The sequence below is a fragment of the Sus scrofa genome, chromosome 17 (genome assembly GCF_054392235.1).
Source record: "Sus scrofa isolate SSC_HxYL_T2T_F1_AM1 chromosome 17, Sscrofa_HxYL_maternal_Yorkshire_Landrace_v2.0, whole genome shotgun sequence".
NCBI classification, from domain to species: domain Eukaryota; kingdom Metazoa; phylum Chordata; class Mammalia; order Artiodactyla; family Suidae; genus Sus; species Sus scrofa.
The window spans coordinates 64,938,475-64,963,728 of NC_139399.1; the positions used below are offsets into that span (position 1 = coordinate 64,938,475).

Here is a 25,254-nt window from a genome sequence, read left to right on the forward strand (position 1 = left end):
AGATCCTTAACCTGCTGTGCCGGCCAGGCCAGGAATCAAACCTGCATCCTAGTGCTCCAGAGATGCTGCCGTTGCCATTGAGCCACAGCAGGAACACCAGCATTGTTTTTATGTGAACCAGTAAAGATCCATGGCTTCCTAGACACATGAATCAGATTTCTGTGATTCATAATGGAAAGAGACTGGACTGATCTTCTGCTTCTGATTGCATTTATTGCCCAGATGCAGGTAACAGAGGACCTCTGGCCTCCTTCACCTTAAGGACCTGCAGTGGCTGGCGGGCACAAAGCCCGATCCAGCACGGCAGCAGGCACCTGCGGAACTGAGGTGGAATCGCTGTTGACCTGCCCTGGGAGCACGTATCAGAAACCTCTGACTGAAATAGTTTCAGCAAAAAGTGTAACTTACCAGCATTGACACTTCCTGGTATGTGAAAAGTCCAGGCGGACATGAGCTGGTCTAGCTTGTGATCTGTGACTCAGGATGTGGTCTTGTCCTTTCGGGGCTCTACTTCCTTCTCTGTCAGTTTCACTCTCAGATGGGCTGTCCTGATGGGGGTCTCCTTGTCAGATGAAGACCTTCCAAGTTAGTGTTGTCGGTGGAAAGAGGTTTTCTTCCTCCACAGGAATCTGAGTGCGTGGGATTGAGCATCAGCAGGTGACTGGGCAGGTGCCTGGGGAACTAGTCCCCGGGGATCCCCTGGAGTGACTAGAACATGCTATTTGGCTACATGAGGTCCTGTGACCTGGAGTGGGCGGGGCATCATCTGCAGAAGATGCTATGGACGGAAAGTGATGGAGAGGTAGCAGCCCAATGGAAAACAGGTGCTGTTACCAGCTGGGCGCCCCATATGTGTCCCCAACAATTCTACCCTTTCTTCTGGGTTAACACCCCACCAGGGAGGTCCCCCAAATCCTAGCATCCTGGTCCTCAGGATCTGATCTCTCTCCAGCTGTCCCTGCAGGGCTGCCGTCCAGGGACCTCCCAGCATTTGGTAGGTGCTGGACCCATCTTTCCTTTAGAAGTGAAACAAAGGAGGCCGGGAAGGGGTGTCCCTTAACTGGAAGCTGGCTTGCCCTCAGGAACCAGGGGCCCTTTCTGGGCGCCAATACGTGATTTCCCTCATCTGTGGGTACAAAAAATATGGTCTTAATATAGTGTGTTTGACAACACAGGCAGGATTAAAGGGCAGCTCTAATTGACCAAAGAGGGGGGTTCCACCTGTTTACTCTCCAGAATAATTCCATGCGGCAGGCACGATTAGTCATGTCCTTGTATGTCATTTGCTGAGAAGAAGTATGATGTCCAAACAGTTCGTGGCTGGGAGGCATGATGCTTGACAGGAACCAGCCCCTTAATCCACAGGAAGGATGGAACAAGTGTCTGAGTGGCGGCTGGACCAGGTGGAAGCAGCTGCCTGTTTGAAGAAGCGTCACAGGGTTCCAGAGCCCAAGTCCACGCCTTTCCAGCTGGGTGATCTTAGGTGAATGAATCTCCCTCCTTGGCACTCGTTTATTCATCTGTAAAGGGGGCTCTTAGGGGATCGAGTGGGGTGATGCTCATACAGTGCTTGGTGTGTTGTGTAGCAGAGAGTAGGTGCTCAGTGAAGAGGAAGCTGCTGCTATTATCATTACTATTAGACTGTTCCCCTTCTTGCACTGTGACAGACGAAATTTTCAAAATGCAGCTCTGGCCACATCACCCTCCATTCTCTGCTTAAAACCTCCAGAGGGCTTTTTCTCTTAGAGCTGGCTTTCCCAGCCTTGGCACTGTTGACATGTGGGGCCTGATCATTCTCTGTTGTAGGGCATCCTGTGCACGGTAGGATGTTTACCCAGCTGGCCTCTACCCACCAAATGCCAGGAGCATCCTGCCACCCTTGCCAAGTCGGGACAGCCAAAAATGTTTGCAGACATTGCCGAAGGGTCCCTGGAAGTGTTGCCCCCTCCTCCACCCCATGGCTTCCCAGTTGAGAACCACTTCCTTAAGCCAAACCCAGAGCACTGTCACGGCCTCCATGTGGTCTGCTGGTCTGGCTCCCACGGACCCCTCCGGTTTCCCCCAGTACTGAGTTTCCTACTGTTCTCTTTGCTTCAGCCACCCCGGTCTCTGCCACAGGAACTTTGCACCTGCTTTTCCTCTGGGAAGGTCCCATCCCCCTTCCTTTTCCTTCACCCCCAACTCATCCTTCAGACCTCAGCTTGGCCGTGACTTTCTCAAGAAATCCTGACCTGCCCTGACAGGTAGAATCCTCTAAGTCTTGGTTTCCACAGCAGCATCTTGCAACTCCTTTTTTGCTTTTTTTTAATGCCGCACGCACAGCATACAGAGGTTCCCAGGCTAGGGGTCGAATTGGAGCTACAGCTGCCGGCCTGCACCACAGCCACAGCAACACTGGATGCAAGCCACATTTGTGATCTACACCACAGCTCAAGGCATCGTTGGATCCTTAATCCCCTGAGTAAGGCCAGGAATCGACCACAACCTCATGGTTCCTAGTCAGATTAGTTTCTTCTGTGCCACAGCAGAAACTCCCACAGCAGTATCTTTTTTTGCAGCACTTATCATGGTTGTAGTCATATGTTTCTGTGTGTGATGCTTTAAAATGTGACCCCCCCTGCCTCGACAGTGGAGCATAAACTCCCTACCAGCAGGGAATGAGTTTTTTGTGTTCCAGTGATTAGCACCTGGTAGAGTGTTGCTAAATGTTTGTTGGATGAATGAATGAATTCTGAGCTATGCAGCTTCATTCCGCAGGCTAGTGGTTGTCTAACTCCCAGCCAGTGCCCTGGATCTCATTGCAGACGATGAGCAGATTCCTGGGTTGGATGGAGCTTGGGGAATGACAAAAATTTTTTTTCTTCTTTTTTTCTTCTTTTATGGCCACACCCTGGGAATATGGAAGGTCCCAGGCTAGAGGTCAAACTGGAGCTGCAGCTGCCGGCCTACACCACAGCCACAGCCACACCAGATCTGGGCCACATCTTCAGCCTGCACCATAGCTCATGGCAACACTGGATCCTTAACCCACTGAGTGAGGCCAGGGATTGGACTGGCATCCTCATGGATACTCAGGTTCATTACCACTGAGCCACAATGGGACCTCCAACAAACAATGTTTTTATCTTGCTTTGTTTTTACACTTTTCATTGAAGTATAACGCACATAAGATGAAATGCACTGGTCTTAAGTATACGCCTGATGATTTTTACAAAGATAGTCCTTTGTGTAGCTGACACCCAGCTCAAGGTACAGAACATTGCCAGCACCCCAGCAGGCGCCTTCCTCTCCCTCCTAGTCAATATCCCACCCAGTGGGGGCCACCAGTCTTACCTCTGTCATCATAGATGAACTTTGGGGGTTACGGATGTTGTATTAGTCTGACTTCTCCAGAGAAACAGAGCCAGTAGGGTGCTTAAATATATTGGGAAAGATTTATTTTACAGGGATTGGCTTGTGTAGTTACGGAGGTTGGCAAGTCTAAAATCTGCAGGGTGGACTGGCAGGCTGGAGACCAGGGAAGAGCTGATGTTGCAGTTGAAGTCTGAAGCATTCCTTCTTGCTCTGGGAGGTCTTCTGGCCGCCAGTGGATTAGATGAGGCCCACCACATTATAGGGGGCTATCTGCCTTGCTCAAAATCCACTCATGGGGTTCCCGTCATGGCGCAGCAGAAATAAATCTGATTAAGAACCATGAGGTTAGCAGGTTTGATCCTTGGCCTCATTCAGTGGGTTAAGGATCCAGTGTTGCTGGGAGTTGTGGTGAGGGTCGCAGACATGGCTTGGATCTGGCATTGCTGTGGCTGTGGTGTAGGCTGGCAGCTGTAGACTCCCTGGCCTGGGAGCCTCCATATGCCTTGGGTGCAGCCCTAAAAACCAAAAAAAAAAAAAAAAAAAAAAAAGAAAAAAATCCAAAAAACTATTCATGTATAACGTGTGTGTGTGTGTGTGTGTGTGTGTGTGTATGTATTTTTTTTTTTTTTTTTTGGCTTGAGGAAATTCCTGGGCCAGGGATTGAACCCACGCCATAGCGGTGACCTGAGCCACCACAGTGACAACACCAGATCCTTAACCTGCTCTGCCACAAGGGAACTCCTGATTTAAATGTTAATATCCAAAAACATGTCATGGAAACATCCAGAATAAGCTTTGGCCACATATCTGGGCGCCATGGCTCACCCAAGTTGATACATCAAATTAGTGGTCCTGCAAATGATCTCTTTTGCGTCTGGCTTCCTTTGCCGAACATTATGGCTATGGGATTCTTCCATGTGGTTCAGGAGCGGTAGTTCATTCTTCTTTGCTGTGTAATACCCCACTGTGTTAGATACTAACATCATGTTGTTGATGGACATTTGGGTTGCTTCCAGTTTGGGCCTATTATGAGTAAAACTGCCATGAATATTTTTGTATATATTTGGTGGAGATAAATGCTCATTTCTGGAGTTGTGGGATTGCTGGGTCACAGAGCGTATGTATGTTTTACTTAGTGGACACTGACAGGTTGCCACAGTGATACATCAGTTTACTTTCCCACCAGCACCGTGTGAGCACTCTAGTTCCGTCGTGCCTCGTGTGCAGTGGACATCGTCCGTCTTTTCTGCTTCAGCCATTCTGGCAGGTGTAGATGGGTGTCTCATTGTGGTTTTAATTAAGCCTTTATTTTAAAAAAACACAAAAAACCAAGAATAGACACCCACACAACTTGGGGAGTTTTTTTTTTTTTTTAATTAATGTGATCTTGTGTATCAGTTTTCAGAAAGGACACAAGCATCTTCCTTACCCCTCCTGTGTCAGGCACTGTTCTGGGGCCTTTCGAGATCTCGTGTCATCCTCAGGACAACCCCTACAAGATGCAGACAGCCCCGGGGGTGGAATAGGCCAGGCACCACGCCCATCCTCAGAGACCTGAGCATGCAAATGAGATGTCAGGTTCTCACTCCCTGGGGAGCTGATGCAGCAATTGCTTCTGTGACTGGCGTGGTGCGAATGTGACAGATGTTCCCGGAGAGAGACAACTGCTTTTGATGGGAGCCACTGCCGGAGTCAGCCGGGTCTCAGGTACCCGTGTTGTATTTCCCGTCAGACTGCCTTTGGAGCGCACAGGTTGCAGATACAGGGAGCAGAGGCTGCTCCCGTTTCCACAAGGACCTGTGTCCTGGTGGATCGATGCTGCCTCAGCTCTGTGGACTCTGGGTCTTCTGGACTTCTGGATCTCATAGGCCAGTAATATTTTCTCACCGGTTTTTGGTAAAGCTTATTTTTGCTATGTGAAGGCATTTGAAAAAGGATCCGCTCTTCTTCAAGAGAACATTGAACACTAGAAAGCGGGTAGACAATCAGAATACAAGTGAATCCTCAGGGTTTTATACATTCTATCGAAAAAGTCAACGTCTTGTCCTGTTTTCCCCATTGTACTGTAAGCTACTAGAAAATTCTCTGCAGAATGGATTTTTTTTTTTTTTTTTTTTGTCTTTTGTCTTTTTTTTTTAGAGCCGCACCCACGGCATATGGAGGTTCCCAGGCTAGGAGTCTAATCAGAGCTGTAGCCGCCAGCCTTCGCCAGAGCCACAGCAATGTGGGATCCGCGTCTGCAACCTACACCACAGTTCATGGCAACGCCGGATCCTTAACCCACTGAGCGAGGCCAGGGATTGAACCCACAACCTCATGGTTCCTAGTCGGATTCGTTAACCACTGCGCCACGATGGGAACTCTGTCTGCAGATGGAGTTTGCGAACCACTGGGGTGATAGAAGAATGTAGACCCTGGTGCGGAACCTTGGGTTGGAGACCAAGCCTGGTGCTTGGGGCAGAGTCACTTGTCTCTCTGAATCCAGTTTCTGGGTAAAGGTCCAGAGTCGTCTTCAGAAAGCACCTGGCATAGTACCCAGCTGCTCTCAGGGCTTCAGTAGTGTTAGCTGAGTGACTTTCTGATGTATTTCAGATCTGTAATCCCTTAGCCATGTGTGCAAAACCAAAACCACTATGAAAATATAAAGTGCTTTTCTTATGTTTGGTGCAAACTCATTTGGCAGCAAAACTTGACATGAAGCTATTTTACTAGTCATACCAATTGGTGTGAATATTCATATGTTTTGCTGTAGAAATGTTATCATATTTATTGTTTGTTTGTTTGTTTTGTCTTTTGTCTTTTTAGGGCCACACCCGGGGCATATGGAAGTTCCTAGGCTAGGGGTGTCTCATTGGCGCTGTTGCTGCCAGCCTACGTCACAGCCACAGCCACGCCAGATCCGAGCCATGTCTGCGACCTACACCACAGCTCACAGCAATGCCGGGTCCTTAACCCACTGAGCGAGGCCAGGGATCGAACCCACAACCTCATGGTTCCTAGTTGGATTCATTTCTGCTATGCCAAGAGGGGAACTCCTAGAAATGTCATCTTATTTGATACTGAGGTGTTTCCCTATTATATAGCATATGCAGTGTATTCCTACAGTCTGAATTGGAATGCCCTGAATTCCGATGTACCTTTGGGTTTTACTTATTTTTATTTTTTATGGCTGCACCTGTGGCATGTGGAAGTTCCTAGGCCAGGGATTGAATCTGAGCAGCAGCTGTGACCCAAGCCACTGCAGTTGAGTTCTTTTTTTTTTTCTTCATTTTATTGTTTTTTTAAGTTTTTTTTTTTCATTAAAGTATAGTTGGTTTACAATGTTGTGCAAATTTGCATTTGGATTCTTAACCTACTGCATGACAGTAGAGTTTTACTGGGTTTTAAATGTCAGAAACTAAATTCAGATTTACTTAGAAAAAAGTTTTTTTTTTAAATTTTATTGAGGCATATTTAATTTGCAAGGTTGTGGTGATTTCAGCTGCACAACAAAGTAATGCAGTCACACATACACACATATCCATTCTGTCTCAGATGCTTTTCTCACATCGGTGATGGCAGAATACTGGGTAGTGTTCTCTGTGCTGTACAGCTGGTCCCCACTGGCCAGTCATTCCGTGTACCTCAGTGTGCACGTGCCAGTAGAAAAACGTTTTTAAAGGTATGTATCATCTCGGACCTAAAAAGGCCAGGAATATTTCTGCCTTCAGGTTTACCTGAAGCCAGGGCCTCAAATGATGTTTATCCATCTCTGTTTCTCACCACTCAGCTCTGAGCATCTCTGCTTTTCTTTGTGGGTTGGTTCCATTCCCTTTTTTGCCTCAGATGCTTGGAGGGGATAGGGCATCATAAGTGGCTGACTTTGGGTCCCACTTGCAGCTCTGCTTTGAACGGGGTAGCTTCTCAGCGGAGGCTGGGGCAGACCAAAGCAGCAGATGGCCACCGCGTCAGGTGTGAACCAGTTCTGCCTTCCCTGGGCAGTCCCAGCACCAGGGGAATCCAGCCAGGCGAAGAGTGCCCTGCAGGATGCAGAGACCCTCGCTGTCTCTGAACTTCTCCTCTTGGGCTCCGCAGGCAGCACAGCGACACATCGGCTTCCTTCTCGTTTCCCTGATCAGAGCGCTGATCTTGCAGTTCTCTGGAATTTCTGCTCCTCTCGGTGATGAGAAGGGCCACAGCACCTGCTCTTTCCTTGACTGGAATGTTCTCGCCGCCTGTCACCTGCTTAGAACCAGTTCATTTGTGATTCTCAGCTTAAGGGACACACCTTCAGAAGAGACTTCTCTGACCCTCTGAGGTTCTCCCTTTAGACTCCCCGTGGATCCCTGCCCTTCTTTTCTTCACAGCATCAGTTTCACTTTGAAGTTATGTACTAACTGGGCCTTCATTTAACAGCCGTCTCCCGGCCTAGGCCGGCATGACCGCTGGGCCATGTCTGTCTCATCACCGTATCTCCTCAACGCTGGACACACAGGGAGTCATCAGTAAATATTTCTGCGTGAATGGCGGCATGTGTGGATGGAGGCATGCGTGAATGAGTGGCAGAATGTGAATTCACACTGCTAGCCATTGTGCATTCTGTGTCCAGAAGACCTGAGTCCGTCTTATTCTGGAATGTTCTTGGGTGCACTGTGGCGGCCCTTCCTGCTCTTTTCTGCGTATACTTCAGTAGTGATTCCCCCAGCTGGGTGGGACCCCTAGCTCTCAGCAGCCTCAGGAGCCCTCAACTAGCTCCAGACGCCCTCTCCCCTGCTTGCTTCTGTGTAGCAGGAATGTGGTGCCACGTGGGTGTCACCGTGCTGGCAGCTCCTGGTGACAACCCCAACTAGGTCTCTGGGCTTTTCCTTACATGCTCTAAGGAAGGCGGTCCAATCCGGGGCCTCTGGCCAGTGCTCTCCCTGCAGTGTCACATGGGGTGTGCGGCAGACTTGCCTGGCTGTGTTGTCCCTGAGTCTCACTGCCCTCCTTTTGGGAAACTGATGTGTGTGCTTCTGAGAGGAGTGGCCAGTGACAGCGTTCTCTCCTGCAGCCTGGTTGTGGTCAGGTGACTGAGCACCAGGGTGGTTGGTCCAGGCACGTGACGTGAGCTAAGCCACCCAGAGCCCTGCCCTGGGATTTCTGCTGGTGGTGGCCGGTGACTGGGAGGCTGGAGGACTGGGAGTGTGGCCGTGGTTCTGGCCCCAGAGAACAGCTGTTCTGAGAGGGTAAAGCTGGCTCACCAATAGGAGCAAAGAGCATGGAATAGAAGGTCCCGAGAATAGCAGTGAGCCCCTTTATTGCTATGAGCCAGGCACCTGGCACATCTCGTCCCTAAAGCATCACCAGCATTATGATGGGAGGAGTTAAGCTGGCTGGATGATAAAGCTCTTGGAGGCTCAGAGGCTTGCCTAAGCTTTCAGCAAGGTGGAGCCAAAACTCTGAAACCGTTGGATCTGCCGGAAAGCCCTGTGGCCCCTGCATTGGTCTGTGGAAGGCATGCCTGCCCCTGCTTTTGGGGAGTCCCCTGTCTCGAAGCTAGTCTTGCTCCAGGAGAACCGAGGGCATCCTTTGTGCGTCTTTGTCATCCTGGTGGGTGAGGATGAGCGCATGCCTGGCTGAGCGTGGGGAGAGCGGAGGACCCCGTGCCAAGGCCGCCGTCCTTTCCCTCCTCCGCCCTCCCTCAGGGCAGATGCTTTTGGGGCCACAGTGGAAGTGACTCTTAAGAATACCTGTGAAACAAAGGGCTTCCTTCATGAAAGAGAAAGTCCCCTTGCTCAACACCACGTAGAACGTGCCAGTTAAACAAACAGCTGCAAAGTACACCCATCCAAGGAAGCAGTTGGAAAAGAAGCCTGCATCTCACTTGGGTAGCCACATCTCCGGGAGGGAGGCGGGGGCCAGGGGAAAGGCCCCCAACAGCCAGAGGAATCGCTGGTGTGTCTCGGAGTTGGAGCACCCCAGCTCCCAGCTTCAGCAGCCAGAACAAAGGGCTGAGTGCCCTCCTGAGTGGGCTCCCCATGCCGGGGAGGGCTGGTGGGCTCTCCTGAGCACAGGAAGGCCCGCTGCGCCAGATTTTCAGCAACATCAGGATGTGGAGAGAGCCCAGCTTACCACATCCCCTTGGCGAACTATGACAAGCAGCGCACCAGCTTTCAACACCACCCTTGTTCTCCATCAATGGGTTCCATTGTAGGCACGAATTCCCTGACTCTGGGAGTTGGTTCTGTGCCCTGGGCACCGTCTCAAACCAGACGACCTGGGCCGTCTGCTCCCTTCCTCAGCGCTGGGAAGCATCCTCAATGTCTTGCCCAAGGACCCCACTGGGGAAGTTTCCTGAGGCTCCCTTCAGTGGAGGGACAGAGAGGAGGACATGCTTGGCCATCCTGCCTCTGGGCACTTGAGCCTTGGAGTCTCTCTTCCCCCCTTTCTCGTTGCCTTTCACGGTTGCTCCCCATTCAAATCCAGGGCAGAGGTCAGTGAACCTACCATCTGCTGTTCTAAATAAAGTTTTATTGAAACAGCCACACTCATTCATTTACGTAGTGTTTATGGCTGCTTTTGCCCTATGATGGCAGAGTTGTAGAGTGGCAGCAGAGATTGTAGGGCCCACAAAACCCAACTTTTTTATACCTGGTCCTTTAAAGAAAAACTTTGCCCACTCATGGTCTAGGTCCAAAAGGAGCTATAGAGGATTTAAGGTTTGGGATTTCCAGTCTCTAGCTCAGTTGACTGATTCATTCATTTGACAAACACCAGAGTTCCCTGGTGGCTCAGTGCATTAAGAATCCACACTTGCCATTGCCGTGGCTCAGGTTTCATTCCTGGCCTGGGAACTTCCACAGGCTAGGGGGATGGCCAAAAAACAGAACAAAACAAACATCTATGCACCAAACCCTGAGCAGGTTACTAAGGATACAGCCGTGGATAAGGCAGACGTGCTTGTCCTTGAGGGCAGAGGAGATGGTTACCGAGTAAGCAGCTCACACAAACTTAGTTACCCCTGTGCTGAGTGTTATAAAGGGTGGTTGGCTGTGTGGACCCAACCCAGGGGACAAAGACAGCTCCCTGGTGGGAGTAACACGTCCGCTGAGACACTGAGGGGGAGCGGGAGGTAGCCAGATCAACGGCTCTGGGAGAGAGGATGGAGACTCCTCTAGACAGAGCGCCCAGCCTGGACAAGGCAGGGCAGAGCATGGCCCCCGCCAGGAATGGAGTGAGGTCCCGGGAGGAGACATGGCAGGTGGCTTGAGGAACAGTCAGCCTGGGATGGGCCAGCTGTCCCCTGGGCATCAGTCTGCCGTGACTGGTCTAGTGAGGGGCCGGGACAGTGTCCTTCCTTCTTTAAGAGAGTGTAGTCTCCTTCTCCCTTGTACAAAGCTCAGTCTCAACTCAGATTAACAGTTTCTTCTGAGATGATGTCTGATTTGGTAGCCACCGATCATGTGTAGTATCTTAAATCTAAGTTTAATGAAAACATAGTTTATTTTATTTTATTTTTTTAAAATTTTTATTTATTTATTTTTTTTGTCTTTTTGTCTTTTTTTGTTGTTGTTGTTGTTGCTATTTCTTGGGCCGCTCCCACGGCATATGGAGGTTCCCAGGCTAGGGGTTGAATCGGAGCTGTAGCCACCGGCCTACGCCAGAGCCACAGCAACGCGGGATCTGAGCTGCGTCTGCAACCTACACCACAGCTCACGGCAACGCCGGATCGTTAACCCACTGAGCAAGGGCAGGGACCGAACTCGCAACCTCATGGTTCCTAGTCGGATTCGTTAACCACTGCGCCACGACGGGAACTCCTGAAAACATAGTTTAAAATAGATCCTCAGGCGTACAAGCCAAATTGCAAGTGCTTGAGAGCCTCATGTGTAGATACGGAGTATTTCTACCATCGAAGAGAGTTCTGGAGTTCCTGTTGTGGCTCGGTGGTAATTAACCCGAATAGTATCCGTGAGGATGCGTGTTTGATCCCTGGCCTCACTCAGTGGGTTAAGGATCCAGTGTTGCCATGAGCTGTGGTATGGATCGCAAACAGCTTGGATCCTGTGTTGTAGCTGTAGTGCTGTGGTGTAGGCTGGCAGCTGTAGCTGTGATTCAACCCCTAGCCTGGGAACTTCCATATGCCTTGGGTGCAGCCCTAAAAAGACGAAAGAAAGAAAGAATGTAAGCTCTGCTCGGCAACATTGGCCAACCAAAGACTCTGGCCCAGTCCTCCATCAGGAAGTTACCTTGGGAGGACTTGTTTTTCAACTGGAAAAATAAGGAGTCTGGGCTTTGAGATCGAGGCTCTTCCAATCATCAGAAACTGTGTGATGTTTGGCAAGTTACTTAATTTCGCTGAGCCTCAATTTTGCCATCTGCAAGATAGGCCCAGAACAGTGTTAGGCGTACTGTTGGCGTTCCCTCCAAATAGCAGCTATGATGCTTTTATTTTTTGTAGTAGGGAGAAAACCCTTCACTGTGGCCCAGGAATTCCTATTAGGGAGGAAACTGCCTTTGTTTGTGAAAAATGCCAAGTTGCTGTGAGGCGAGGCTGGAGGGGTGACCTGAGTTTGCATCGAGGCAGCAGGAATCTGTTTGTGAAACAGGGAGGAGGCAGAGAGAGAATTGCCTGTGATGGGGCTGGTGGGTGACAAACCCTGTGGCTGCTGTGGCTGAACTGCCTTCTCGAACAAGAACATCTGAAGATGGAGTAGAAACTCTTTGCAGGCTGAGCGGTGGGCCCTGAGCCCGCCCCTTCCCCTCCACCGCCACCCCTGTGTATGTCGCCAGAGGCAGAGGGGGCAGTGGGGGGACTGGGATGTCAAGGGGAGAGATGCTTTTCCCACCTGGCGCCCCGTGGTGTGGCGGAGAATGCACATGAGGCGGCAGGAGGGCCCGGCTGCCGTGTGGATCCCCGTGAAGAGGACTCAGAACCCCGGGGCCCGTGGCAAGCTCAGATGACCTCGGGCGGGCTTTGGGCTTCATCGGACAGGGTGTGGGAGGGCTGGGGTCATCTCAGGGCCCAGGAGGCCTCAGTGGACATCTGGGTTGCACTAAACACTGTGGGCAGGGTCTGAGGCTCCCTGCCTGTCTTTGTGCAAAGCCCTGTGTCCTGGGTATGTGGGCAGGGTGCTGACAGTGTCCATTGCAGGTTCTTTATTCATTCATATTCATTCACTCACATGAATAAGCGAGCAGGACTGTTTTGGTTATGTATGTGCAAAAACACAATGGAGGAGGTCCCGTCGTGGCGCAGTGGTTAACGAATCCGACTGGGAGCCATGAGGTTGTGGGTTTGATCCCTGGCCTTGCTCAGTGGGTTAAGGATCCGGCGTTGCCGTGAGCGGTGGTGTAGGTCACAGACGCAGCTCGGATCTGGCATGGCTGTGGCTGTGGTGCAGGCTGGCAGCTGTAGCTCCGTTTGGACCCCTCCATATGCCATGGGTGCAGCCCTAAAACAACACAAAAAAGACAAAAAACAAACCAAAAAATCCGGAAACACAATGCAAACTAATTTGAAGAAAAAATAAAGAGCGATATATGTAACAACAGTCATCCAGGGGTGGATGAATCTGCTTTAGGGAAAACTGGGTGCAGGGCTCTCAAGCTAGGTAAAGGACCCCTCCCTGTCAGGGGTCCCTCTTTTCAGTCTAATAAGACGGCTGCCAGCAGCTTCAGGGCAACATGAACTTCCTGATTCCAGGACTAGGGGAACAAGGAAGACCTGGTGACAGAGTCTTTCTGAGTCATTGGCTCTGATTGGGCCACATGCTTCTCCCTGCACCCCTGGGACAGGATGGTCTGATGGGCTTGGGCTCTCACATGATTCCCACAGGCCGAGCCAGAGGATTGACGGAACAGAGTCAGTCAAGGGAACTGAAGAACGTTGGTGGAGTTGAGCAGATGCCGGTTGTATAGCCAGAGACGCCGGCCACAGTTAGCCCACACAACACCCTGGGGCTGGCTCCGGTGCAGCAGAAGCAGGCCGGGCCTGGGTCCGCACGGAGCTTACGTTCTAGCGGGAGCACTGACCCTTAGCCCGATGGCCCTTGGCCTGCCCTCCCTTCTGGCCCACGTCCAGCCCAGAGTGAGGAGTGAAATTAACTGTCCATTGATATTGTGACACTTCCTGAGCACAACAAAGGGCCTTTCACAGGGAGAACTCGGAGCAAGTATATGCAGGACAACCTGGAAGGCACAGCATTTGGTTGTTGAGATGCCAGATGGAAAATACCCAACAGGTCATGTTTAGAATTTGGAGCTGAAACAGACATACTCTTAAAGAAAAAAAAAATCCATATAAGGCCAGCACGGCAGGTACACCTTTTAAAGTGAAGGACCCTGGGCTGGATACTCAGAAACTGGAAACACATGGAAGGTTCTGCAAAAATCAGTGCTTGATGGGAGCCAAGTTCCCTTCCAGGCTCCATCCTCCCTCTGGCCGGATGCCCTCCTTGGGGAACCAGGGGAAACGGAGACACCATGAGTTGGTTCTCAGGCCCCATCCCTCTCCCTGCCGCCAAGACCCCTTTCAGTGGAGAGTTCTAGGCGGAGGGAGCAGCAGGTGACAAGACCGACTGTGGAGGAAAAGACCACAGAAAAACCGAGGGACAACAAGCAAAAGGCTGAGTGGAGGATGGAGTTGGGGCTGGGCCAGATCTTGAAGGAGTTTGGAAGCCGAGGGCGTGAAAGTCCTTATCCCCGTGCCCTTGGTGGACGTGCAGGAGGGGCAGAGCGGGGAAAGAGCAGCCGTAGGAGTGTCCTAGGGCTGCTGTGTGACAAGCTATGTGGCTTCAAACGAGAGAAAGGTGCTCTCTCTCAGGTCAGAACGTTAGAGGTCCGGAACCAAGGTGTCCCCAGTGTCGTGCTCCCTCTGATGGCTCTGGGCAGGAGCCTTCCTGGCCTCTTCCAGCCTCTGGTGGCTCCATCAGTCCTTGTGGTCCTTGGTTTGCAACGTCCTTACTGCTGTCTCTGCCTCTGTCTTCACGCGGCCCTCTCTCGTGTGTCTCCGTGTGTGTGTGTAGCCTCCTCTCGTAAGCACTGGTCGTCAGCTTTAACGGCCACCCCAGCTAGTGTGATCTCATCTTAACTAATTACACCCGCAAAGCCCCTCTTTCCAGAAAGGTCACATTTGAGGCTTTAGATGGACCTGATCTTGATGCTATTGAGCTCACAATGGTGGTCAGGTATAACGTTCACTTGTCACAAAGGACTCCAGCAGCACGAGGGATGGGCTGAAGGAGACCAGTGTGGAAGCAGGAGGCCGGCTTGGGGTGGAAGAGGCGGAGGAAAACTGGGCTGGGCTGGGGGAATGAATGGAGTCCAGAGATGCTCAGGGGGAGTTCCCTTTGGGGCTCAGCAGAAACGAACCCGACTAGTTCCATGAGGTTTCGGGTTCGATCCCTGGCCTTGCTCAGTGGGTTAAAGATCCGGCATTGCCATGAGCTGTGGTGTAGGTCACAGACCTGGCTCAGATCCTGTGTTGCTGTGGCTGTGGCATAGCCCTGCAGCTCCAGCTCCAGTTAGACCCCCTAGCCTGGGAACCTCCGTATGCTGAGGGTATGGCCCTAAAAAGCAAAAAAAAAAAAAAAAAAAGAATATACCCCAGAGAGTTCCCTGGTGCCTCAGTGGGTTAAAGATCCACTGTTGTTACTGCTGTGGCTCAGGTCGATGCTGTGGCATGGATTGGATCCTTGAGTGGGAAACTTCTGGATGTTGCAGGAATGGCAAAAAAAAAAAAAAAAAAAAAAAAGAAAAGAATATGTTTTTATGTATAACTGAATCACTTTGTTGTACAACCTGATAAGTCAGCTGTACCTCGATAAAACTTTAAAAAATGAAAAAGACCCACAAAAAACAAAATAAACAGAAAAATTATGCCCCAGGTTTCTGGGTGGCTGCTCTGTTCCATCATCAGAGAATCTAATTTTGTGAGGCTTAGGATAGGATACAAAATAGATACGCAGAGGGAAAAAAAGAAAAAAATTAAAAGAAAGAGAAGTTTTGGGCTTGTTGATACCCCACGAGATGCGTCCCCCAGCCTTGGGAGTTCTCTGGGGGCATCTCACAACTCCTGGCTCAGCCTGTGGGCCCCACGCAGAGGCAGTGATGGTCTAACGGAGTAAATAACCCTCCCAGGGAGCTCATTCTCAGTTAGGTCCTTCCTTCTTGCTCACCCAGCCCCGGGCCCTGGGGAATCGCTGGCCATGTGGCGGAATGCAGCATCCTGGGCTCTGGGGCCAGGACCGCCTGGTGCGAAGTGACAAGCTCGCCTTCTCCATCTGCTCGTGTCTGGGCACATGGCCTGACACAGGGGCAGGGGCAGGAGTCTGGGTGTGAATGTAAAATGCTGGGGAAGGTCCCCACCTTTTTCGCGTTGCTGTTCCTTTGGGGGCTCCTGCTGTCCCTGGAGCCAGGCAGCCTGGGCTTGTCTAGAGTCTGGGTTAGTTCCCTGTGGTGGGGTTAATAACAAACTGTCCTGAACTTGGTGGCTTAAAAACAATAAAAATTTCTGCTCTCGAAGTCTGTGGGCCAGAGGTCTCAGGTCAGTCCACAGGGCTGGAGTCAGGGTCAGGCAGGGCCGTGCTCCCTCTGGAGGCTCCCATGGGCGATCCTTCCTGCCTCTTCCAGCTTCTGGTGACCTGTGGCCACATCCCTTCAATCTTCAAGGACAGCATCTTCAGTTTTCTCTCTGCTTCCCTCATGTGGGGGTCATGGGATTCTGTTTAGGGTTCACCAGATAATCCAGGATAATCTCCCTAATTTAATCACATCATGTCCCTGCTTTTTAGGGCCGCACCCATGGCACATGGAAGTTCCCAGGCTAGGGGTCCAACTGGAGCTGTAGCCCCTGGCCTACGCCACAGCCACAGCAACACAGGATCTGAGCCGTGTCTGTGACCTACACCACAGCTCATGGCAATGCCAGATTCTTAACCAGATTCTTGAGTGAGGCCAGGGATCAAACCCACATCCTCATGGATACTATGTCAGGTTCTTAACCTGCTGAGCCACAGTGGGAAATCCCACAACCTTTTCCTTTTAAGGTCACACTTACAGGTTCCAGGGCTCTGGACCTGGTATCTTTGGTGGTAGGTCGGTAGCTCTCTTTTGTCTGCTACCAACTCCTTCACTTACAGTGTGCACGGCAAGTTATTTTTCCTCTCCGTGCCTCTGTTTCTTCAGGAGTAAATGGGAGAGTTTCTGCTTTTAGTAAGAGAACCCCCATCCTTTAGGTGGCCGCAAAGTCATTCAAATAAAGACGCTTCCCAGGGTCCCTTGCAGCTTGAGGACCATGGCCTCTGTTCCAGTCGGCGGGAGGCCAGTGGGAGTGGGGGTGTGTAGTTTCTGGGCAGCACCCCATCTTCTCTTCACGCTTGCTGGTTGGGAGTCAGGTGTGATGGCTGCAGAACTGGAGCGGCCCTCTGGGACCAGGAGGTGAATTTGGGAGTGGCGGCCACCACCTCAGAGGCGCTTATGAGGACTGCAGAGGAGCAGCACCGAGGATGGTCGTTCTCCTCCCTCCACGTCTTCCTCTTGAATATTTCTCTCTTCCTCCTCCCTCCCCACTCCTCCCCTCTGTGCCCCCCTCCTACTCCCCGTCCTCCCACCGCCATCCCCCATCCTCCTCTTTATTGTTGGTTTGTTACTTTGGTTCTGGGGCTTCCGGACTTGCAGGTGACCTTGGCCATGGCACTCAGTCCTCTGACCAGCGAGTGTTGGGGACCTTAGAGTGGAGCGCCTAGCTTGCTTTTTCAGTCGTTCTTGATTTTTTTTTTTTTTTTGTCTTTTTAGCTATTTCTTGGGCCGCTCCCGCGGCATATGGAGGTTCCCAGGCTAGGGGTCGAATCGGAGCTGTAGCCACCGGCCTACGCCAGAGCCACAGCAACGCGGGATCCGAGCCGTGTCTGCAACCCACACCACAGCTCACGGCAACGCCGGATCGTTAACCCACTGAGCAAGGGCAGGGACCGAACCCGCAACCTCATGGTTCCTAGTCGGATTCGTTAACCACTGCGCCACGACGGGAACTCCGGAACTCCTGTTCTTGATTATTAATAAAAACAAGCAGTGACTAAGCAAGCCACTGCACCGGGCACTTGACGTACCTTGTTTTTAAAACTGTACAGCAGTTATTCTGTAAAATGGTCATTGTGTAAGAGATCTTTATGAAAAGATCTTTGTGCAAGTCCCAGCTCTCAGTCCCCCGTGTTACAGGAGAGGCTGAGGCTCAGAGCCTCACAGTCTCACAGCCTCTGGGGGCTGGAATCAGGGGTCCACCCGCTCGCGTGCTCTGAGCCTCGGCCCTGTGTCCTTCCGTGGTGGTTTATGGAGCCCCGACAGGGACCGGCCTGGGGTTGGTAAGGCAGAGCAAGAGGAAAAATCAGCCCCTCCCTTGAGGACTTGCTCGTGGGAGGTGGAGGGGCCATGGGGGGCGGTTTCCTGGAGAAGGTGAGATGTGCACAGAGGAGTTCCCCTCAGTGGCTCAGAGGTAGCGAATCCAACTAGTGTCCATGAGGATGAGGGTTCGATCCCTGGCCTCGCTCAGTGGGTTAAGGATTCGGCGTTGCTCTGAGCTGAGGTGTAGGTCACAGACGAGGCTTAGATCTGGCGTTGCTGTGGCTGTGGCTAGGCCGGCAGCTGTAGCTCTCATTTTACACCCAGCCTGGGAACCTCCATATGCTGCAGGTGCGGCCCTTAAAAAAAAAGACCGAAGAAAAGGATGTTAACTGCATCATGGAGAGAGGGTGGAGTGCACGGAGACAGCGGGCTGCGCGCTGGGGTAGCGGGATCAGGGCGGGTTGGAGAATCGGGAAGCGAACGAAAGGCGCGTCCTGAGGATGGGCGAGGGTTTTGAGTGTGGGCACAGTACTGCTTCCTCCTCGCAGTGAGAGATCTGTAAGTTTCTTCCCTTCTCCAGAAACGTGTTTTTCTTTATAGCAACCTAACTCATGTATTGGGCGGAACTTTGGAAACTGCAGGAAATCATAGAGCAGACGTCTCCACCTGAGTTCACTGCTGTCAAGTTATTAGCATCAGTGCTCATCCGTAGGAGCCCTTCCTACACCAGGCACCTGCTGCCTCCTCTCCAGACACCGCACCTCCTCACTGTGTCCCGACGTGGTGGCAGGGACAAGGGGCTCTCTGGGGTCTTATAAGGACGCTCATCCCATTCGTGAGGGCTCCACTGTCACGACCTAAGCCCCCCAGAGGCCCCACCTCCTAGTGTCGTCTCTCTGGGGGCTAGGATTTCAGCATGAATTTTGGGGGATGGATAAGGTGTGTAGTCCATAACAAGTGCCATCCAGACCCCTCCCGCTACCCTTTTATAGCCACAGACAGCTCCCACCTCTGATGACGGCTAATCTGTTCTCCATTGCTCTAATTCCGTCATTTGGAGAATGTTATATAAATGAAATTACACATTATATAACCTATTCAGACTTTTTCTTCGTTCAGCAGAATGCCCTTGAGTGTTCTCCATGTAATTTTGCAACCCACAACATGAGGTCTGTCTGTATTCAATTAGGTGGATAGAGCACAGTCAATTTAACGAACCCCCTCCTACTACTCAGTTTATGTCCATTTATTTAAAAACATTTTATTGTAGTTGATTTACAACGTTCTGTCAGTTTCTGCTGTGCAATAAAGTGACCCAGTTACTCATACATATACATTCTTTTTCTCACATTATCCTCCATCATGTTCCATCACAAGTGATTAGATATAGTTCCCTGTGCTATACAGCAGGATCTCACTGCTTACCCACTCCAAATGCTGTGGTTTTTGCATCTACTAGCCCCAAACTCCCAGGCTGTCCCACTCCCTCCCCCTCCCCCTTGGCAACCACAAGTCTGTTCTTATTTCTGCTTAAAAATTACTTGGAGTTATGCTGTGGCAAATATCCTTGATGTTGAGTATTTACCTGTATGAAGATGTGTTTCTGAGGCAGATTCCTTGCTTTGGATTTGCCGAGTCACGCATGTTTTAAAAAACATCTCGCTTAATTGGCCAGTAGGAGCAATGTCTTAATTTTCACCCTTCCCACTGATGTGGGAGACTGTTTGGGTCCCTAGGCCCTCATCCTTCTCCTTTTTCTCTTGGCCATGCCCACGGCCTGGGGAAGTTCGTGGGCCAGGGATTGCACCTGTGCCCCAGCAGTGGCAATGCTGGATCCTTAACCCACTGAACTACCAAGGAATTCCCACTTGTTCTCTTTCTTAAGGGGAAAGCTCCTGTTCCCTTAAGCTCATCTCAGGCTTGGGGTTGCTAAGTATGGACAAGAAGGGACCAGAGCAGAGAAGCAGCCAGAATGTCACCAGGGCCCAAGGTCAAAGGAAGAGGTGGGGGGAGGGGCCCTGGCTCCAATGAGGGCACAATGCTGGAAGTGTCTCAGTTTGTTGGGACTGGGATGCTGCTCTGCTGATAGGACACAGGAAGGGGTGGGGTGGGGGGGCTTTCTCTTCCTTATGCCCTCCCAGCCCCTTGGTGCTCCGGTCCCATCACGAAACCATAACCAGATAAAGTTGCCTGGGCCTGTGGGGCTAGGCACCTGGTTCAGCAGAGAAGGGCTGGGCTGACGGAAGTGGGGAGGTGGGGGCAGTACATCCCCTCCCCTCATATTGCAGACTTCTGCCGGAAGCCTCGTCTCAGGGAGGTGGTCTCCCCGGGGCCACACAGGGCAGGCTCACCTTGCCGGCCCAGACCGAGCCCTTTCCCGCTGCTGGGTGTGATCGTCCAGCATCGGATGGCAGGAGCTCGTCAGCGCTGGTGCTGCCTGTAAGCAGCTGCACAGAGGTTCCACCCTCAGAAAGGTGGTAAAAGGCTTCTGGGCAATCGAGGGGGTGTTGGGTGGGAAGAGAAGAAACTTCTGCAAGTAAAACAAGCCGAGGGCGGTGGGATGGACCCTGGTGGGATTGAAAAGTGGTCCTGCCTGTGGCACAGACAGGGTCCCCCTGGAGCATTGTGCTGGGACAGTGCAGCTGGCCTGGGATGGGGTTCAAGCTGCCCCCAAGTGGAAGTGCGAGGCTCCCCCCCACCCCCGCCAGGTGTCCCCAGGTCTCCCGTCCTTTGGGTTGGACACAGGTCCCACGTGCCAGCAGCTCATCCTGCTATTCATTCACTTACTGCCTCGTTCAATTCTCAGCACCTTTGTGCTAAACATCTCCCACAGTTCTGGGTGGAGACGGCCGTGAGCAAGAGGCAAAGCACCAGGGCCCTGGCTCCATTGGGTGGGTCAGATGCAGTCAGAACCTGCGGTGCGAGGCTGGAGCTGTGGGAGCCCCGGCACAGTCCGGCCACTGCCTACCTTGTTCCACCTGGGTTCTTCTGAGCCGTCTCTACCTCTCACAAACACCACCATCTCTTTTTCTTCCCCACAGACCACAGGAGGACCACACGACGAAGCCCACGTCCTTCACCACGGAACCCGACTTCTCGGTCCTGATGTCGGTGTGTTGGACGGGCCCAGGTAAGGGGACGCTCGGCTGCGGGGCGGGAGGGAGGGCTTTTCTTCCCTCTCCATGAAGGCTGGGGTTTTCTAATGCGGCAAGGAAAGAGCGACGATTGCGGATCAGGCGTTGGCCTCGTCGCCGGGAGGTCCCGATCCTGCCATGCGGTTGTGGCCATTGGCAGTCATGCATTTCCTTGTGAATATCCGTCTTTTCTGCCAGCTTGAAATGGTCCATCTGACTTTGCTTGACTGCTGTTGTATGTTGCCTCACGTGTATTTACTCATTCAAGTCTCACAACACCCTGTGCTATAGGGACCATCCTGATTTCCTGTGTAGAGTATAGGCAGTTCAGGCACAGAGAGGTTAAGTAAGCTGCCCCCAAACACACAGCTAGGAAGAGGAGGGTTCTTTGAGCTTAGTGCTCCAGGTCCTACATTCATAACTGCTGTCCTGCGTAGCTTTGGTGGTGAATGCGGGCAGAGACTGTGCCCGCTTGCTCGGCAGCATCGGGCCTGGAGGTGAAGTTCAGTCTCTGTCTGTGGGATGGATGAATGCACGCAGGCGCTGTCACCACGGTGGATGGTGCCCACTTTTGTGAGAGGCGCTTGGGCTGCCTGTGCTGGTTTTGTTTTAATTCATGTTTGGCAAGGACTTAGCTCTTGGCACATGGAAGTGACTCAGAAAATGTCCTCTGAGTGGGTGGATGACCGAGGGAGAGAGTGAGGGACTCTGCGAAGTTGCATGAGGCCAAGAGGCCGAAAGGAGGAGAGGGAGGGACGGAGCCTGGACACACCTTTGCTGGGCCCCAGGCTTGGTTTTTCATCGTTGGGCCGCTGCTTCTCTTGTTGCTGTTGTCATGAATCGGGACCCTTGCTTTGCTTCTTCCCTGTATCCTCTGAGTCAACATCAGGGCATCAGGGTGTTCAGGCCCCTGGATGGTGTCAGGATGCCCCCGTCAGTGTGAGCTCTGGGTTGTCCTGGAGGCAGAGCTCAGCAGACCTCACGACATCCCAGCAGCTCCGGGAGAAGCACCGGCTGTGACATCTGGACTTGTGGGAGATCAATGGGGCGTGGGAGATGGGAACGCTTGTGTTACCTTTCGTGTACTCTCAGAACCTGGTGTGCAAGGGCCTTGGCAGGTGGCGGTGTGTGTGTCTGGGCCATCACACACATGCACACACACACACACACGCACACACACACACACACTCACACGTGGGTGTGCATTCACTTCTTTGCTGCAACTGGCCCTGTTACCAGGACCCTGTTTGCTGCCGTGAGCCCTGGCCTTGCCGCTTTTCCCCACTGTGAGCAAGTTAGTCCCAAGGTCATCAGTAAACAAAGATCACAGCTGACTCTTTTTTTGCAAAATGATTGTGAGTTAAAAAAAATTAAGGCAATGAAAGTGCAAGCTCAGAGCAAGACTTGCAGGGGACAGGTCTCTGCAGGTGTATAGCTGTTGATCCACTTACAGTGAGCATAGTGTCTCCAGGAGGCGTATGAGTTCCCCACCCACCAAAGCGCGAACTCCACGTGCACCTTTCTCCAAGGATGGGCCAGACCAGTAATGATGGGCGTCTTCCCCTCACCCACCCTCCCCTTCGTTCATTCATGGTGTCTATTGTAGAAAAAGTGGAAAGACCAGACAGGGTCTTTGTTTTCTTGTGCCTGAAAACACAGGAATCCCTCGTGGTTCTACCACTCAGTGTATTTATTTAAAACATTAAAATTTTATTGAAGTGTTGTTTATTTAACGGTTGTGATCACCTCTGCCGTACAGCAAAGTGAACCAGTCGCACATGTGCACACACGCATTCTCTCTCCGATTCTTTCCCCACATAGATGATCGCAGAATATCGGGTAGAGTTCTCTGGGCTACACAGCAGGTCCCCATTGGCCAGTCATTCCGTGTAACAGTGTGCATTTGCCAGTCCCAAAACCTCCAGTCCACCCCTCCACCCCAACTATTCCCTTTGGTAAGTTTTTCTGTTTTGCAAATAAGTTCATTTGTGTCCTTTTTTTTTTAATAAGTGATATCACATGACGTTTGTCTTTTGCTGTCTAACTTCATTCCGTATGAAAATTTCTAGGTCCATTCATGTTGTTTGCAAATGGCATTATTTCATTCTTTTTTGTGGCTGAGCAATATTCCATTGTGTATATGTACCACGTCTGTCGATGGACGTCTACCACTCCGTTTCGATCAGCTAAATCTGCTTGCATTTCCACATGGTGCAGCAGGGCCATGAGGTGGTAAGAAAGAACACAGACAAACAGAGCCATGCTACCACCAGGCAGTGTTTTATGGCGCCATTAGCACACAACTATGCAGGAAAGGACCCCCAGCCTTCACCTTCTGGCCAGCCAGGATACAAGCATTCTGTCGGCTTCCACTGCTCCAAGCTGGAAGGTGGGGTGTCCCCAGGAAGTGCAGGATGGGGACCAAAGGGACGTCCTGGGAGCAGCCTAGTGAGGACATTACCATCAGCCACAAGTGAGGGACACTGACCCCTCCTGCCCGGCCAGGGAAGGGGCTGAAGGTCTGTGGGGGTGCCTGCCATTGCCCTCCCTGTGTCCGTGCACACCAGCCGCCAGGGCCCACATCTCTGCCCAAGGGCTTTCCTTGGGACCAGTAGGAGGTTTGCCTTTCTTGGGGCCAGTGGAAGTGCTGGGAGCTGCTGCCCCCCAGAGCGGTTCTCAGCCAACGGCCCGTGGGAACTCCACCTGAATCTTTCTAGTGGGACAACTCCTAGTCCCCCCAGGAGCCTTGCGCTCTGGTCACTCAGACACTCAGCTGGGAGCTGGTGACCCTCCTCCTTGTGCTGGCAGGTGACACTCCCTGTGCTGGCTTCTCTCACCCCCAGCAGGTGTCCTGTAGATGCGCCTCCTAACCCATTTCCTTGCATTGCATTCAGACCCTTGCCTCGCCGTCTTCTACAAGCCCACCCCGTGCCCCTGCGTGACGTGTAGAAGACAGATGGGGAAGGCAGCACGGCGTGACGAGTGCTTTCAAGGGAGGCCCAAGGAGCAGTGGGGAAGCTATGGGGACTTAGGCCTAGAAAGAAACAAAAATCCGCGTTTGGGATTCTCAAAAACAGATTCTTGTAGGGAATTCTTCTAACATGCAGGAGACTTTTAGAGGAGCTCAGAAATGTTTACCGAGTGGGTCTCCTGTACCAGATGCTGAGACACACTGCTGAGGCCAAAAAAGCGTGGTCTCTCTCCTGCAGTTCCTGGTCTAACTGGGGAGACATTGATCAGATGATCCAAGGAAGCATTGTGCCAACACAGCCGTAATACGTGCAGGGAAGGGGAGGTGAGAGGCGCTGTGGCTGGTTTTAAAGGGGATTTTGACCCAGTCCGGGAGGCTGGGGCAGTTCTGCTGCATGCAGCTCCAAAGCACGGGGAGGTTTTGACCAGATGCAAAGGGAGGGACCGGTGTTCCGGGCAAAGGGCCTGGCGTGTGCAAAAGCATGAGCGTAGGGGTATGTGAGCTGGAGCAGCCACGCAGGGTGAGAGGGGACATAGGGAGTAAGGCCGAGTGCTGGGAGATGAGCTTGTAGGGGACAAAGCTGGGGGACGCTGCCTGTGGCCACTGGAGGATTTTATCCTTGGAGTCTTGGAGGCTGTACAGCTGGTGATGGGCTTTAGCTGACATGACTTACTGAAGAGATCACTCTGGTTGCTGTGTGATTGGCTCAGAGTTTACCTCAGGATTTCCTCCTGGCGCAGCGGAAATGAATCTGACTAGAAACCATGAGATTGTGGGTTTGATCCCTGGCCTCGCTCAGTGGGTTAAGGATCTGGCGTTGCCGTGAGCTGTGGTGTAGGTCGCAGATGCGGCTCGGATCTGGCGTTGCTGTGGCTCTGGTGTAGGCCGACAGCAACAGCTCCAATCAGACCCCTAGCCTGGGAACCTCCATATGCCATGGGTGTGGCTCTAAAAGGACAAAAGAAAAAAAAAAAAAAAAAGATTTCCTCTTATCCCTTCCCTGCCTCTTCTGCTCACTAAGACCCTTGATCTGGAACCAGGGAGCATGAAGCCTAGGATTTGCCATGACAGAAATGACTGTCACTGCATTTGAGTCAGCCCACTGCACAGTGGTTTTCATCTTGCCAATTACCTTACCGTTTCCAAAAGCACTTTACCGCTGGAGGAATGAATGGGGCTCGGTGCGGCCTTATATAACATTTGCCGTCCCTCCCAGCTGGAAAATAGGGCTCCTGTCAGGTGATCAGCCCCAAAGAGCACGCCTTGGATCTGATAAACAGACATTGGCACATGGGAGGTTTGAAGGTGGTGCCAGGCTCTGTGGTTTGGACTGGTCCTACGCCTGGAACAGTCGTGGCAGCTACCCATCTGCAGGAGGGAGCAGCATGGGGGAAGCTCAGCCTGAGATAGAAAGGCGGTGTGGGAGGCAGTGCTTGGCCTGCCGGCGACCGACCGCAGGCTTGCAGACTGCTGCCCGCGCACCCAGCAGGACAG

General features: G+C 52.0%; 1 long non-coding RNA gene across 1 annotated transcript in view; it reads left to right on the forward strand.

The window, feature by feature from the left end:
• Positions 1-25,254, forward strand: part of LOC146395397 (uncharacterized) — a 187,125-nt gene that overhangs the window by 10,028 nt on the left and 151,843 nt on the right. The window contains exon 2 of the long non-coding RNA XR_014831850.1: positions 20,697-20,785. This is a non-coding gene — a long non-coding RNA (uncharacterized LOC146395397). The remainder of the gene's footprint in view (positions 1-20,696; positions 20,786-25,254) is intronic.